Source organism: Bombina bombina, chromosome 10, assembly GCF_027579735.1.
Source record: "Bombina bombina isolate aBomBom1 chromosome 10, aBomBom1.pri, whole genome shotgun sequence".
In the NCBI taxonomy this organism is placed as follows: domain Eukaryota; kingdom Metazoa; phylum Chordata; class Amphibia; order Anura; family Bombinatoridae; genus Bombina; species Bombina bombina.
The window spans coordinates 25,909,242-25,925,585 of NC_069508.1; the positions used below are offsets into that span (position 1 = coordinate 25,909,242).

The following is a 16,344-nucleotide window of genomic DNA, read 5'->3' on the forward strand; positions in this document are numbered from 1 at the left end:
ACTAAATATACAGGTCTATAAGGCTGTATAATCTCAGCGCAAACTAAATATACAGGTCTATAAAGCTGTATAATCTCAGCACAAACTAAATATACAGGTCTATAAGGCTGTATAATCTCAGCACAAACTACATATACAGGTCTATAAGGCTGTATAATCTCAGCACAAACTAAATATACAGGTCTATAAGGCTGTATAATCTCAGCACAAACTAAATATACAGGTCGATAAGGCTGTATAATCTCACCACAAACTAAATATACAGGTCTATAAAGCTGTATAATCTCAGCACAAACTAAATATACAGGTCTATAAAGCTGTATAATCTCAGCACAAACTAAATATACAGGTCTATAAAGCTGTATAATCTCAGCACAAACTAAATATACAGGTCTATAAAGCTGTATAATCTCAACACAAACTAAATATACAGGTCTATAAGGCTGTATAATCTCAGCACAAACTAAATATACAGGTGTATAAGGCTGTATAATCTCAGCACAAACTAAATATACAGGTCTATAAGGCTGTATAATCTCAGCACAAACTAAATATACAGGTCTATAAAGCTGTATAATCTCAACACAAACTAAATATACAGGTCTATAAAGCTGTATAATCTCACTACAAACTAAATATACAGGTCTATAAGGCTGTATAATCTCACTACAAACTAAATATACAGGTCTATAAGACTGTATAATCTCACCACAAACTAAATATACAGGTCTATAAAGCTGTATAATCTCAGCACAAACTAAATATACAGGTCTATAAGGCTGTATAATCTCACCACAAACTAAATATACAGGTCTATAAGGCTGTATAATCTCAGCACAAACTAAATATACAGGTCTATAAAGCTGTATAATCTCAGCACAAACTAAATATACAGGTCTATAAAGCTGTATAATCTCACCACAAACTAAATATACAGGTCTATAAGGCTGTATAATCTCAGCACAAACTAAATATACAGGTCTATAAGGCTGTATAATCTCAGCACAAACTAAATATACAGGTCTATAAAGCTGTATAATCTCTCACCACAAACTAAATATACAGGTCTATAAGGCTGTATAATCTCAGCACAAACTAAATATAACATGTCTATAAGGCTCTCAGCACAAACTAAATATACAGGTCTATAAGGCTGTATAATCTCAGCACAAACTACATATACAGGTCTATAAAGCTGTATAATCTCACCACAGACTAAATATACAGGTCTATAAGGCTGTATAATCTCAGCACAAACTAAATATACAGGTCTATAAGGCTGTATAATCTCACCACAAACTAAATATACAGGTCTATAAGGCTGTATAATCTCACCAAAAACTAAATATACAGGTCTATAAAGCTGTATAATCTCACCAAAAACTAAATATACAGGTCTAAAAGGCTGTATAATCTCAGCACAAACTAAATATACAGGTCTATAAAGCTGTATAATCTCAGCACAAACTAAATATACAGGTCTATAAGGCTGTATAATCTCAGCACAAACTAAATATACAGGTCTATAAGGCTGTATAATCTCAGCACAAACTAAATATACAGGTCTATAAATCTGTATAATCTCAGCACAAACTAAATATACAGGTCTATAAGGCTGTATAATCTCAGCACAAACTAAATATACAGGTCTATAAGGCTGTATAATCTCAGCACAAACTAAATATACAGGTTATAAGGCTGTATAATCTCAGCACAAACTAAATATACAGGTCTATAAGGCTGTATAATCTCAGCACAAACTAAATATACAAGTCTATAAGGCTGTATAATCTCAGCACAAACTAAATATACAGGTCTATAAAGCTGTATAATCTCAGCACAAACTAAATATACAGGTCTATAAGGCTGTATAATCTCAGCACAAACTAAATATACAGGTCTATAAGGTTGTATAATCTCAGCACAAACTAAATATACAGGTCTATAAGGCTGTATAATCTCAGCACAAACTAAATATACAGGTCTATAAGGCTGTATAATCTCAGCACAAGCTAAATATACAGGTCTATAAAGCTGTATAATCTCAGCACAAACTAAATATACAGGTCTATAAAGCTGTATAATCTCAGCACAAACTAAATATACAGGTCTATAAGGCTGTATAATCTCAGCACAAACTAAATATACAGGTCTATAAGGCTGTATAATCTCAGCACAAACTAAATATACAGGTCTATAAGGCTGTATAATCTCAGCACAAACTAAATATACAGGTCTATAAGGCTGTATAATCTCAGCACAAACTAAATATACAAGTCTATAAGGCTGTATAATCTCAGCACAAACTAAATATACAGGTCTATAAAGCTGTATAATCTCAGCACAAACTAAATATACAGGTCTATAAGGCTGTATAATCTCAGCACAAACTAAATATACAGGTCTATAAGGCTGTATAATCTCAGCACAAACTAAATATACAGGTCTATAAGGCTGTATAATCTCAGCACAAGATAAATATACAGGTCTATAAGGCTGTATAATCTCACCACAAACTAAATATACAGGTCTATAAGGCTGTATAATCTCAGCACAAACTAAATATACAGGTCTATAAGGCTATATAATCTCAGCACAAACTAAATATACAGGTATATAAAGCTGTATAATCTCTCACCACAAACTAAATATACAGGTCTATAAGGCTGTATAATCTCAGCACAAACTAAATATACAGGTCTATAAGGCTGTATAATCTCAGCGCAAACTAAATATACAGGTGTATAAGGCTGTATAATCTCAGCACAAACAAAATATACAGGTCTATAAAGCTGTATAATCTCAGCACAAACTAAATATACAGCTCTATAAGGCTGTATAATCTCAGCACAAACTAAATATACAGGTCTATAAAGCTGTATAATCTCAGTGCAAACTAAATATACAGGTCTATAAGGCTGTATAATCTCAGCACAAACTAAATATACAGGTCTATAAGGCTGTATAATCTCAGCACAAACTAAATATACAGGTCTATAAGGCTGTATAATCTGAGCACAAACTACATATACAGGTCTATAAGGCTGCATAATCTCAGCACAAACTAAATATACAGGTCTATAAGGCTGTATAATCTCACCACAAACTAAATATACAGGTCTATAACGCTGTATAATCTCAGCACAAACTAATTATACAGGTCTATAAGGCTGTATAATCTCCGCACAAACTAAATATACAGGTCTATAAAGCTGTATAATCTCAGTGCAAACTAAATATACAGGTCTATAAGGCTGTATAATCTCAGCACAAACTAAATATACAGGTCTATAAGGCTGTATAATCTCAGCACAAGCTAAATATACAGGTCTATAAGGCTGTATAATCTCAGCACAAACTAAATATACAGGTCTATAAAGCTGTATAATCTCAGCACAAACTAAATATACAGGTCTATAAGGCTGTATAATCTCAGCACAAACTAAATATACAGGTCTATAAGGCTGTATAATCTCACCACAAACTAAATATACAGGTCTATAAGGCTGTATAATCTCAGCACAAACTAAATATACAGGTCTATAAAGCTGTATAATCTCTCACCACAAACTAAATATACAGGTCTATAAGGCTGTATAATCTCAGCACAAACTAAATATAACATGTCTATAAGGCTCTCAGCACAAACTAAATATACAGGTCTATAAGGCTGTATAATCTCAGCACAAACTACATATACAGGTCTATAAAGCTGTATAATCTCACCACAAACTAAATATACAGGTCTATAAGGCTGTATAATCTCAGCACAAACTAAATATACAGGTCTATAAGGCTGTATAATCTCACCACAAACTAAATATACAGGTCTATAAGGCTGTATAATCTCACCAAAAACTAAATATACAGGTCTATAAAGCTGTATAATCTCACCAAAAACTAAATATACAGGTCTATAAGGCTGTATAATCTCAGCACAAACTAAATATACAGGTCTATAAAGCTGTATAATCTCAGCACAAACTAAATATACAGGTCTATAAGGCTGTATAATCTCAGCACAAACTAAATATACAGGTCTATAAGGCTGTATAATCTCAGCACAAACTAAATATACAGGTCTATAAATCTGTATAATCTCAGCACAAACTAAATATACAGGTCTATAAGGCTGTATAATCTCAGCACAAACTAAATATACAGGTCTATAAGGCTGTATAATCTCAGCACAAACTAAATATACAGGTCTATAAGGCTGTATAATCTCAGCACAAACTAAATATACAGGTCTATAAGGCTGTATAATCTCAGCACAAACTAAATATACAAGTCTATAAGGCTGTATAATCTCAGCACAAACTAAATATACAGGTCTATAAAGCTGTATAATCTCAGCACAAACTAAATATACAGGTCTATAAGGCTGTATAATCTCAGCACAAACTAAATATACAGGTCTATAAGGCTGTATAATCTCAGCACAAACTAAATATACAGGTCTATAAGGCTGTATAATCTCAGCACAAGATAAATATACAGGTCTATAAGGCTGTATAATCTCACCACAAACTAAATATACAGGTCTATAAGGCTGTATAATCTCAGCACAAACTAAATATACAGGTCTATAAGGCTATATAATCTCAGCACAAACTAAATATACAGGTCTATAAAGCTGTATAATCTCTCACCACAAACTAAATATACAGGTCTATAAGGCTGTATAATCTCAGCACAAACTAAATATACAGGTCTATAAGGCTGTATAATCTCAGCGCAAACTAAATATACAGGTGTATAAGGCTGTATAATCTCAGCACAAACTAAATATACAGGTCTATAAGGCTGTATAATCTCCGCACAAACTAAATATACAGGTCTATAAAGCTGTATAATCTCAGTGCAAACTAAATATACAGGTCTATAAGGCTGTATAATCTCAGCACAAACTAAATATACAGGTCTATAAGGCTGTATAATCTCAGCACAAACTAAATATACAGGTCTATAAGGCTGTATAATCTGAGCACAAACTACATATACAGGTCTATAAGGCTGCATAATCTCAGCACAAACTAAATATACAGGTCTATAAGGCTGTATAATCTCACCACAAACTAAATATACAGGTCTATAACGCTGTATAATCTCAGCACAAACTAAATATACAGGTCTATAAGGCTGTATAATCTCCGCACAAACTAAATATACAGGTCTATAAAGCTGTATAATCTCAGTGCAAACTAAATATACAGGTCTATAAGGCTGTATAATCTCAGCACAAACTAAATATACAGGTCTATAAGGCTGTATAATCTCAGCACAAACTAAATATACAGGTCTATAAGGCTGTATAATCTGAGCACAAACTACATATACAGGTCTATAAGGCTGCATAATCTCAGCACAAACTAAATATACAGGTCTATAAGGCTGTATAATCTCACCACAAACTAAATATACAGGTCTATAACGCTGTATAATCTCAGCACAAACTAAATATACAGGTCTATAAAGCTGTATAATCTCAGCACAAACTAAATATACAGGTCTATAAAGCTGTATAATCTCACCACAAACTAAATATACAGGTCTATAAGGTTGTATAATCTCACCGCAAACTAAATATACAGGTCTATAAGGCTGTATAATCTCAGCACAAACTAAATATACAGGTCTATAAGGCTGTATAATCTCACCACAAACTAAATATACAGGTCTATAAGGTTGTATAATCTCACCGCAAACTAAATATACAGGTCTATAAGGCTGTATAATCTCAGCACAAACTAAATATACAGGTCTATAAAGCTGTATAATCTCACCACAAACTAAATATACAGGTCTATAAAGCTGTATAATCTCACCACAAACTAAATATACAGGTCTATAAGGCTGTATAATCTCACCACAAACTAAATATACAGGTCTATAAAGCTTGTATAATCTCACCGCAAACTAAATATACAGGTCTATAAGGCTGTATAATCTCAGCACAAACTAAATATACAGGTCTATAAAGCTGTATAATCTCACCACAAACTAAATATACAGGTCTATAAAGCTGTATAATCTCACCACAAACTAAATATACAGGTCTATAAGGCTGTATAATCTCACCACAAACTAAATATACAGGTCTATAAAGCTGTATAATCTCACCACAAACTAAATATACAGGTCTATAAAGCTGTATAATCTCACTACAAACTAAATATACAGGTCTATAAGGCTGTATAATCTCAGCACAAACTAAATATACAGGTCTATAAAACTGTATAATCTCAGCACAAACTAAATATACAGGTCTATAAAGCTGTATAATCTCAGCACAAACTAAATATACAGGTCTATAAAGCTGTATAATCTCAGCACAAACTAAATATACAGGTCTATAAGGCTGTATAATCTCACCACAAACTAAATATACAGGTCTATAAAGCTGTATAATCTCACCGCAAACTAAATATACAGGTCTATAAGGCTGTATAATCTCACCACAAACTAAATATACAGGTCTATAAAGCTGTATAATCTCAGCACAAACTAAATATACAGGTCTATAAAGCTGTATAATCTCAGCACAAACTAAATATACAGGTCTATAAAGCTGTATAATCTCAGCACAAACTAAATATACAGGTCTATAAAGCTGGATAATCTCAGCACAAACTAAATATACAGGTCTATAAGGCTGTATAATCTCACCACAAACTAAATATACAGGTCAATAAGGCTGTATAATCTCAGCACAAACTAAATATACAGGTCTATAAAGCTGTATAATCTCACCGCAAACTAAATATACAGGTCTATAAAGCTGTATAATCTCACCGCAAACTAAATATACAGGTCTAAAAAACTGTATAATCTCAGCACAAACTAAATATACAGGTCTATAAAGCTGTATAATCTCAGTACAAACTAAATATACAGGTCTATAAGGCTGTATAATCTCAGCACAAACTAAATATACAGGTCTATAAAGCTGTATAATCTCAACACAAACTAAATATACAGGTCTATAAGGCTGTATAATCTCAGCACAAACTAAATATACAGGTGTATAAGGCTGTATAATCTCAGCACAAACTAAATATACAGGTCTATAAGGCTGTATAATCTCAGCACAAACTAAATATACAGGTCTATAAAGCTGTATAATCTCAGCACAAACTAAATATACAGGTCTATAAGGCTGTATAATCTCACCACAAACTAAATATACAGGTTTATAAGGCTGTATAATCTCACCACAAACTAAATATACAGGTCTATAAAGCTGTATAATCTCAGCGCAAACTAAATATACAGGTCTATAAGGTTGTATAATCTCAGCACAAACTAAATATACAGGTCTATAAAGCTGTATAATCTCAGCGCAAACTAAATATACAGGTCTATAAAGCTGTATAATCTCAGCGCAAACTAAATATACAGGTCTATAAGGCTGTATAATCTCAGCGCAAACTAAATATACAGGTCTATAAAGCTGTATAATCTCAGCACAAACTAAATATACAGGTCTATAAGGCTGTATAATCTCAGCACAAACTACATATACAGGTCTATAAGGCTGTATAATCTCAGCACAAACTAAATATACAGGTCTATAAAGCTGTATAATCTCACCACAAACTAAATATACAGGTCTATAAGGCTGTATAATCTCAGCACAAACTAAATATACAGGTCTATAAGGCTGTATAATCTCACCACAAACTAAATATACAGGTCTATAAAGCTGTATAATCTCAGCACAAACTAAATATACAGGTCTATAAAGCTGTATAATCTCAGCACAAACTAAATATACAGGTCTATAAAGCTGTATAATCTCAACACAAACTAAATATACAGGTCTATAAGGCTGTATAATCTCAGCACAAACTAAATATACAGGTCTATAAGGCTGTATAATCTCAGCACAAACTAAATATACAGGTCTATAAAGCTGTATAATCTCAACACAAACTAAATATACAGGTCTATAAAGCTGTATAATCTCACTACAAACTAAATATACAGGTCTATAAGGCTGTATAATCTCACTACAAACTAAATATACAGGTCTATAAGGCTGTATAATCTCAGCACAAACTAAATATAACATGTCTATAAGGCTCTCAGCACAAACTAAATATACAGGTCTATAAGGCTGTATAATCTCAGCACAAACTACATATACAGGTCTATAAAGCTGTATAATCTCACCACAAACTAAATATACAGGTCTATAAGGCTGTATAATCTCAGCACAAACTAAATATACAGGTCTATAAGGCTGTATAATCTCACCACAAACTAAATATACAGGTCTATAAGGCTGTATAATCTCACCAAAAACTAAATATACAGGTCTATAAAGCTGTATAATCTCACCAAAAACTAAATATACAGGTCTATAAGGCTGTATAATCTCAGCACAAACTAAATATACAGGTCTATAAAGCTGTATAATCTCAGCACAAACTAAATATACAGGTCTATAAAGCTGTATAATCTCAGCACAAACTAAATATACAGGTCTATAAAACTGTATAATCTCAGCACAAACTAAATATACAGGTCTATAAAGCTGTATAATCTCAGCACAAACTAAATATACAGGTCTATAAAGCTGTATAATCTCAGCACAAACTAAATATACAGGTCTATAAAGCTGATCAGATAGATCATGCCATTTTAAGCAACTTTCTAATTGACTCCTATTAGCAATTTTTCTTCATTCTCTTGCTATCTTTATTTGAAAAAGAAGGCATCTAAGCTTTTTATTGGGTTCAGAACTCTGGATAGCACTTTTTTATTGGTGGATGAATTTATCCCCCAATCAGCAAGGACAACCCAGGTTGTTCACCAAAATGGGCCGGCATCTAAACTTACATTCTTGAATTTCAAATAAAGATACCAAGAGAATGAAGAAAATTTGATAATAGGAGTAAATTAGAAAGTTGCCTAAAATGTGAATCACCTAAGAAAAAATTTGGGTTCAGTGTCCCTTTAAATAACTGCACGTGCGGAGCACAATGTTATTTATATGAAACACATTAATTAACACCCTCTAGCTGTAAAAAAAACTGTCAAATGCTTTCAGATAAGAGGTGGCCTTCAAGCGCTTAGAAATTAGCATATAAGTCTACCTAGGTTTAGCTTTTAACTAAGAATATCAAGAGAACTAAGCAAATTTGATTATAAAAGTAAATTAGAAAGTTGTTTAAAATAGCATGTGCTATCTGAATCATGAAAGTTTAATTTGGACTTTACTATCCCTTTACTATCCCTTTAAAGGGATATGAAACCCACATTTTTTATGATTCAGATAGAGCAGCAATTTTAAGCAACTTTATAATTTACTTCTATTACATATTTTTCTTCATTCTCTTGGTTTCTTTATTTGAACAAATATAAGCTGAACCACCAGATGATTTTTGCTTCAGCACCTGGGTAGCGATTGCTGATTGGTGGCTTCATACACATTCCTTTTGTCATAGGCTCACCAGATGTGTTCTGCTAGATCTCAGTAATGCATTGCTGCTCCTCCAACAAAGGATATCAAGAGAATGCAGCACATTTGGTAACAGAAATAAACTGGAAAGCTGTTTAAAGTTGTATGCTCTGGGTCCTTAAAGAAAAACTTGGTGTTTCAAGTCCCTTTAATGGTTCATGTGACCAACAACAATGGGAACTGGACCACAATGCCAGTTTCTCTCATCCACTATCTGTCAACCATCAGACTCTTGTGTGTTTCTGCAACCTCTGTGTATCTGTCAGTGTTAAGCCGTAACCTGCTTTCTTCTCCCTGTATAACAGGCTTGTCCAGTATTTATCCCCGAGGGTCGAGACAGAGCAGATTTTAAGGACATCCCTGCTTGAGACATTCTAAGCCCTGAGTCACTTACTGACTCACCTGTGCTTGCAGAGAGATATCCTTAAAGGGACAGTAATACTGTACAATAGTTTTTCCCTTAATATACTTCTAATGACTTTTTACACCAGCTGCAGAGTTTAAAAATGTATGAGAAATGACATTTTCAGGTTTATTTGTGTATATGAAATAGCTGTTTTTGTGCTTTGAAACCCCAGCCTATTACAATGGGTTGAGCATGGGTTTAACTTACAGGTAAAAATCATTGTATTATCACTTTGTATACACACACTTGCTTCCTTATCTAATATCTGTCTGTAAACCAAAACCCAATACATAGAGAGAACAATGGAAAATTAACATTTTATTAGTTATCTTTTCAACACCCACCAGGAGTGTAATTTATTCTCCTGGCTGTGTTTACATAGCTAGTTAATAGCCTGGACTTAAAGGGACAGTCTACTCCAGAATTTGTATTGTTTAAAATGATAGATAATCCATTACCCATTCCCCAGTTTTGCATAACCAACACAATTATATTAATATACTTTTTACCTCTGTAATTACCTTGTATCTAACCCTCTGCAGACTGCTTTCTTATCTCAGTTCTTTTGACAAACTTGCATTTTAGCCAATTAGTGCTGACTCCTAGGTAACTCCACGGGCGTTAGCAGAATGTTATCTATATGACACACATGAACTAGCGCCGTCTAGCTGTGAAAAACTGTCAAATGCATTCAGATAAGAGGCGGCCTTCAAAGGCTTAGAAATTAGCATATGAGCCTACCTAGGTTTAGCTCTCACATAAGAATACCAAGAGAATAAAGAAAATTTGATGATAAAATTAAAATGGAATGTTGTTTAAAATTACATGCCCCATCTGAATAATGAAAGTTTAATTTTGACTAGACTGTCCCTTTAAGTATAGAAATTTCAGTATAGGTGGCGATACTACAGGCTAAATCAGCTATTTCAAATGCCAATATAAGGATAAAGGAGTGACTTGTAAAGAATTTTATACACTCCAGCAGATAAAATGGATAATTGGGAACAAATTAAAGGGGATAACATTTTGGGATAAACTGTTCCTTTAATTTGGTCTCATCCCTCAAGGATAAACACTAGAAATGTGAAAAAAGTCAAAATTCAAATTATAGAAGAAATCTTCCCTTTGATATTTTGTCTGTTATTTGAATATTTGTAAAAAAAAAAAAATATTAACAAATAATAAATGTAACAATCTATCAAATGCTGCTGTCAAATATAAGAAGTTTAACCCCTTAAGGACCAGCGACGTACCCTGTATGTCGCTGGCCTTTTTTTGGGACTTGATTGTTTTATAGCGTGGTCTTCCCACCAGCGTTGAGACTGCTCTATTCCACAAAGCCTGCTGGAGGAAGGGAATTAATAGTGTGTTCTTGCTAGACTTGTGCTATTATGTCTTGAAAAAACCCTTAACGACCAGTGACATACAGGGTACATTGTGGTCATTAAGGGGTTAAAAGTTGAAATCTTATTTATTCATTTGAATATTGAGTCACAAGACCTACACTGAATTCTATGAAAAACAACATTTGAACATTGATATATATAAATATTAAAATGTTAATTCAATAAATAAATGTTACTTCCAATAAAGAGAAAAACTTTATTTTGCAAAACTGAATGTTGAATGTTTTGCAAAAATTAATTATTTTAATTAAAGTTTTTAAGGGCATTAAGTTTCCTTATTTAAAGAGAAAATGTCCCCATTTGAATGACGTGTGTGTGCTTAGTATGAGTGATTTTAGCTTTTTTACAAATCACTTGTAACACAGTGCAATATAATAGTCAAAATGCTGTCAAATTTAAAATATTACAGTGAAGTTGTTGATATTTGAAATGGTGTGTGTTAGAAAAGGGCTAGGTTTAATGCATCGAGATGATTTGTGAACAAACATGCATTTCCTGTTAAAAATTATTTAAAATGTTTAACTGCCGCTTTTCATTACACACGGTAAAACAACTTTGAGTTTAATATCCCTTTAACAATTCAATGAATGTAGAATGTTCAGTGACCTACATTTGTGCAACTTAGAAAATGATGTTTGTTGTGAGGTAAGAAAATCTGCCAACTGTTTCTAAAAGTGCACAATACGTAGAATTTTTTTTTTAATTTTCCGTCAGCGTATTTGAATTTTACAGTTCGACAGAAGATTTATGTTTAAGATTGAAACCAAAACGAATAAAAATGTAATTTAAACCTTAGTAACATAAAAAAAAATGCTCTAATCAAAATGGAAACGTTGCATTTCAGTTTTCAATAAGAAGCAGCGTCTGCAGATATAGGTGACCTACAGCTGAATTTTCTGCGTGCACAGTAAAAGCTATCGATAAAAAGGCGACTGCTTTTACAAAAAGCTTTTTTGTAAAATGAGCACTGAAGTCATTATTTCTGCTTCATCTAAAAAGGGAAATTTAAAATGCATAACATTTAAAAAAAAAAAATAATTCTTGCCTTGTTAAAAAAAAGTAAAAAAATATTAGTTGCTTTGCTTAAAAAAAACAAAGTTGTGTTTTACACGAGTGGGAGTGTCAATTTCCACAAATAAAGCTGTGGCTTTGAACTCGCATGTAGCCAAAACATTAGGTGGTTACTATTTTTAAAGGGACATAAGCCTCAAAAAATCCCTCTCATTTATATGAAATAAAACAAAACTAGTTTAACTCTGAAATTATTTTTATTTATGTTAACTAAGATAACAAAGATTATGTAAGATTGTTTATTTTGATTCTGAAACTAAACAGGAATTGTACAACAGTCCATGGGATAGAAGCTCTCTGACTTATAAAAAATAACTCCTCCATCTCTACTGGTTAACTCTGACACTTCCCCACAGGTATAAAAACAAATAAAAAATGTAATACATATTAAACTGCCCCCATAATGATGTGACAAGGAAACAATTCACTTTCACTCTCCTAATATTAAACTGGGCAATTATCCCTATTCTGCTCTCCTCAAATTATTGCCAATACTTTGTTTTATCTAGCAATATCTGGTACAGTCCTTAAAACATAATGGGCCAGATTACAAGTGGAGCACAAACATTTGCACGCAAGCGATAAGGGGTTTATCACGGGTGTTTGTGCTTGTTGGGCTTACCGCTGGTATAATGAGCAGAAAATAAACGCGATCGCTTGAGCAGAATCACAAGAATGATTACCGTGACTTCAGAGCTTTGGTTAACTGTATCGCGAAACTATCAATCTGGCACGTTTTTTGGTTTTTTTTTAAATACAAACTAATATAATATAATTCTGAAAAAAAATATTGGTGGAAAGAGTGTCCCCTTTGAGAAAAATGAGGCGTGCGCATTCTACTGACTCAATGGAAAATATGGCTGGTCTCCAAATTTTCCAGGGCTGCTTTATATTCCCAATCCGAACCTGGTTAGTGCATCAACTCATAATACAAGTGCAACCCAACTAGCGCAAAAAGCTTACTTCTAGCGCAGTTAACGCTCAAGCAGGAGCATTAATTATCGCTCCACTTGTAATCTGGCCCATAGATAGATAGATAGATATAGATATATAGGTAGAAAACCCTTTATCCAAACTGCTTGGGACCGGAAAAGGGTGCATTTTGGAATTGTTTGGATTTTGGAATATTTGCATCTGTAAAATGGGACAGTTTGGAGACGGGATGGGACCAAGTGTAAACAACATTAGACAATATTTATATGTCATAATACAGCTTATACATGTAACCTAAAGGTAGTTTTATATCAATACTTAATGCTTTTGTATACATAGTACCATCAGAAAAATAGTACAGTACTGTAATCAGAAAAGTAATATTTGTTATTTTAAATAAATATAGACTATTATTTGCATTTTAGAACACAGAAAAACAAAAACAAACCAGACACAGGTAGAGTGATTAAATTGATTAAAAAGTCTAGATTCCAGAATAAATGTAAATATTACAGAATGATGATAAATCTGTTTAATAAAATAATATTTCTGATCTTGAGGTCTCCGATTCTGTTCTGTGCATTACTTTCCCTATCTTAATTCCGCCAACTGCTTCCAAATTCAGATTCCACACTGCTGATTTTATTCTGTTTTCTGGCTGACTGCCCCCTGCCCTGTCATTAGGAGCAGCAGAGAGAGATGCGAGAAACACACAGCCACTTGTGAGCATCGCATCTATAAAGGACCAGGGGTGTGGTGTGAGCAGACAGCTCAGAGCAACGGAACCAGCAGATGTTCTGTAATCTAATTTTCTTGTTAATCAGGATGGTACATTTTGTGCTCCAGAAAGAAGAGCCAACAAAATAATTATTTCATTCTTTGCAAAATGGAAAATATGAATTGATAACCGTACCTACTGTATATCAAGATGTACAGACAGATTTGCTGAATCCTAGATAGGAAACTTTTGCCTATAGCCTACCCTGGTCTTGTAATAAATATTTTATACATACTGTATAATGGTTTTATATAAAACACATATATGTACAAATATATATATATATATATATATATATATATATATATATTACACACACTTACACATATACATACATGTGAACCCACAGTTTGTCTAACACATAAATACACACTGTCACACACACACACACACACTGCTTATCTAACACACACACAATTACAGTACACACTGCTTATCTCACACACACACTGCATATCTCACACACACACACACACACTGCATATCTCACACACACACATACTGCATATCTCACACACACACACACACACACACTGCATATCTCACACACACACACACATACTGCATATCTCACACACACACACACATACTGCATATCTCACACACACACTGTCTCTCTCTCTCTCTCTCTCACACACACACACACATATAAACTGCTTATTTCACACAAGCACACATACACAAACATTGGCACTCATGCACACACACACATACAAACACACTGTCTTTCATGCACACACTAACACAGCCACACACACACACACACACATAAACACAAGAAACAGTGTGTTACATAAACACACAGACACTGCTTCTCTCTCTCACACACACACACATACACAACACTGCCCTATACACACACGCACACTGATTAATACACACACAAAGTAACATATACATGCAGTCATACACACACTGTCTTACACACACACACAAACTTTCATATACACACATGGTCTTATATACACACACAAACTTACATATACACACACAGTCTTATATACACACACAAACTTACATATACACACACAAACTTACATATACACACACACGGTCTTATATACACACACAAACTTACATATACACACACGGTCTTATATACACACACAAACTTACATATACACACATGGTCTTATATACACACACAAACTTACATATACACACACTGGGGTAGATTTAACAAGGGCCAAATGGCCCTTGTTTCCGTGCAAGCCTTCAGGCTCGTCGGAAACAGCAGTTATGAAGCAGCTGTCTAAAGACCGTTGCTCCATTACTTGTCCGCTGCCTCCGAGGCTGCGGTCTTCAATCTGCTGGATCCTATACGATCGGCTGATTGACACCCCCTTCTAGCGGCTGATTGGCCGCGTATCTGTAGGGGGCAGCATTGCACAAGCAGTTCACAAGAACTGCTTGTGCAATGATAAATGCCTACAGGGTATGCTTTCGGCATTTATTGATGTGCGGCGGACATGATACGCTACATTGTATCATGTCCGCTCGCACTTTAATAAGTCGGCCCCACTGTCTTATACACACACATCAGTCACATCAGCACACAGGGAGGGAAGATTTGGTTACAATAGTGGGTAAATTTACTATGAAAAAGTATCCAAATTTAAAAAGAATCAAATCTTACTCATTACATTTTTGTAGTGTTTCCATTTCCGTTTTTTTTATTTAATTTATATTTTTCTTAAACATTGACAGTGTCATTTATTAGACTTTAAATTTATAATATTTTTTTCTAAATTATATATATACACACACACACACACACACACACACAGTATAAACTAGGTTCTTTTGCTGCTTTATTTTATATAAGTAAACACTTAAAGGCTACAGTCGAATACAAGAAATATGCCCTTCATAATTCATACACACTCAGTAACTATACAACAGACATGTAGGGAATTCTGGATACATTTTATTTTACTACTTTGCACCTGCTAACCCAACTATTCATACTCCAAAAGTCCTTCTATAGCAAACTCATCTCTTACAAAAGCATTTTCAGTACTTGCAAAATTCACTTTCAAAACTGCTAACACAGTTTTTGTTCACAGTCATTTAGCTTTGAATTGTGGTACTGCAAACACATGCAGATTGTAGGCAAAACATAAGAAAAGGACAAAAATGCATTTGATGCCTATCAATTTTTTAAGCCATTTTCACTTTTACTATTGTGAAAAAACAGAGACATCTCACTTAGCTGTACCATCCATGCCACACCTTGTTCACACAATACATTTGGTCCTTTCAATTCATAGGAGCCCAGACACAT

The 16,344-nt window shown here is 33.7% G+C and overlaps 1 protein-coding gene across 7 annotated transcripts in view; it reads right to left on the minus strand.

Moving 5' to 3' along the window:
* Window positions 1-16,344, minus strand: part of DDAH1 (dimethylarginine dimethylaminohydrolase 1) — a 371,445-nt gene that overhangs the window by 182,401 nt on the left and 172,700 nt on the right. The gene's annotated exons all lie outside the window — the stretch shown is intronic.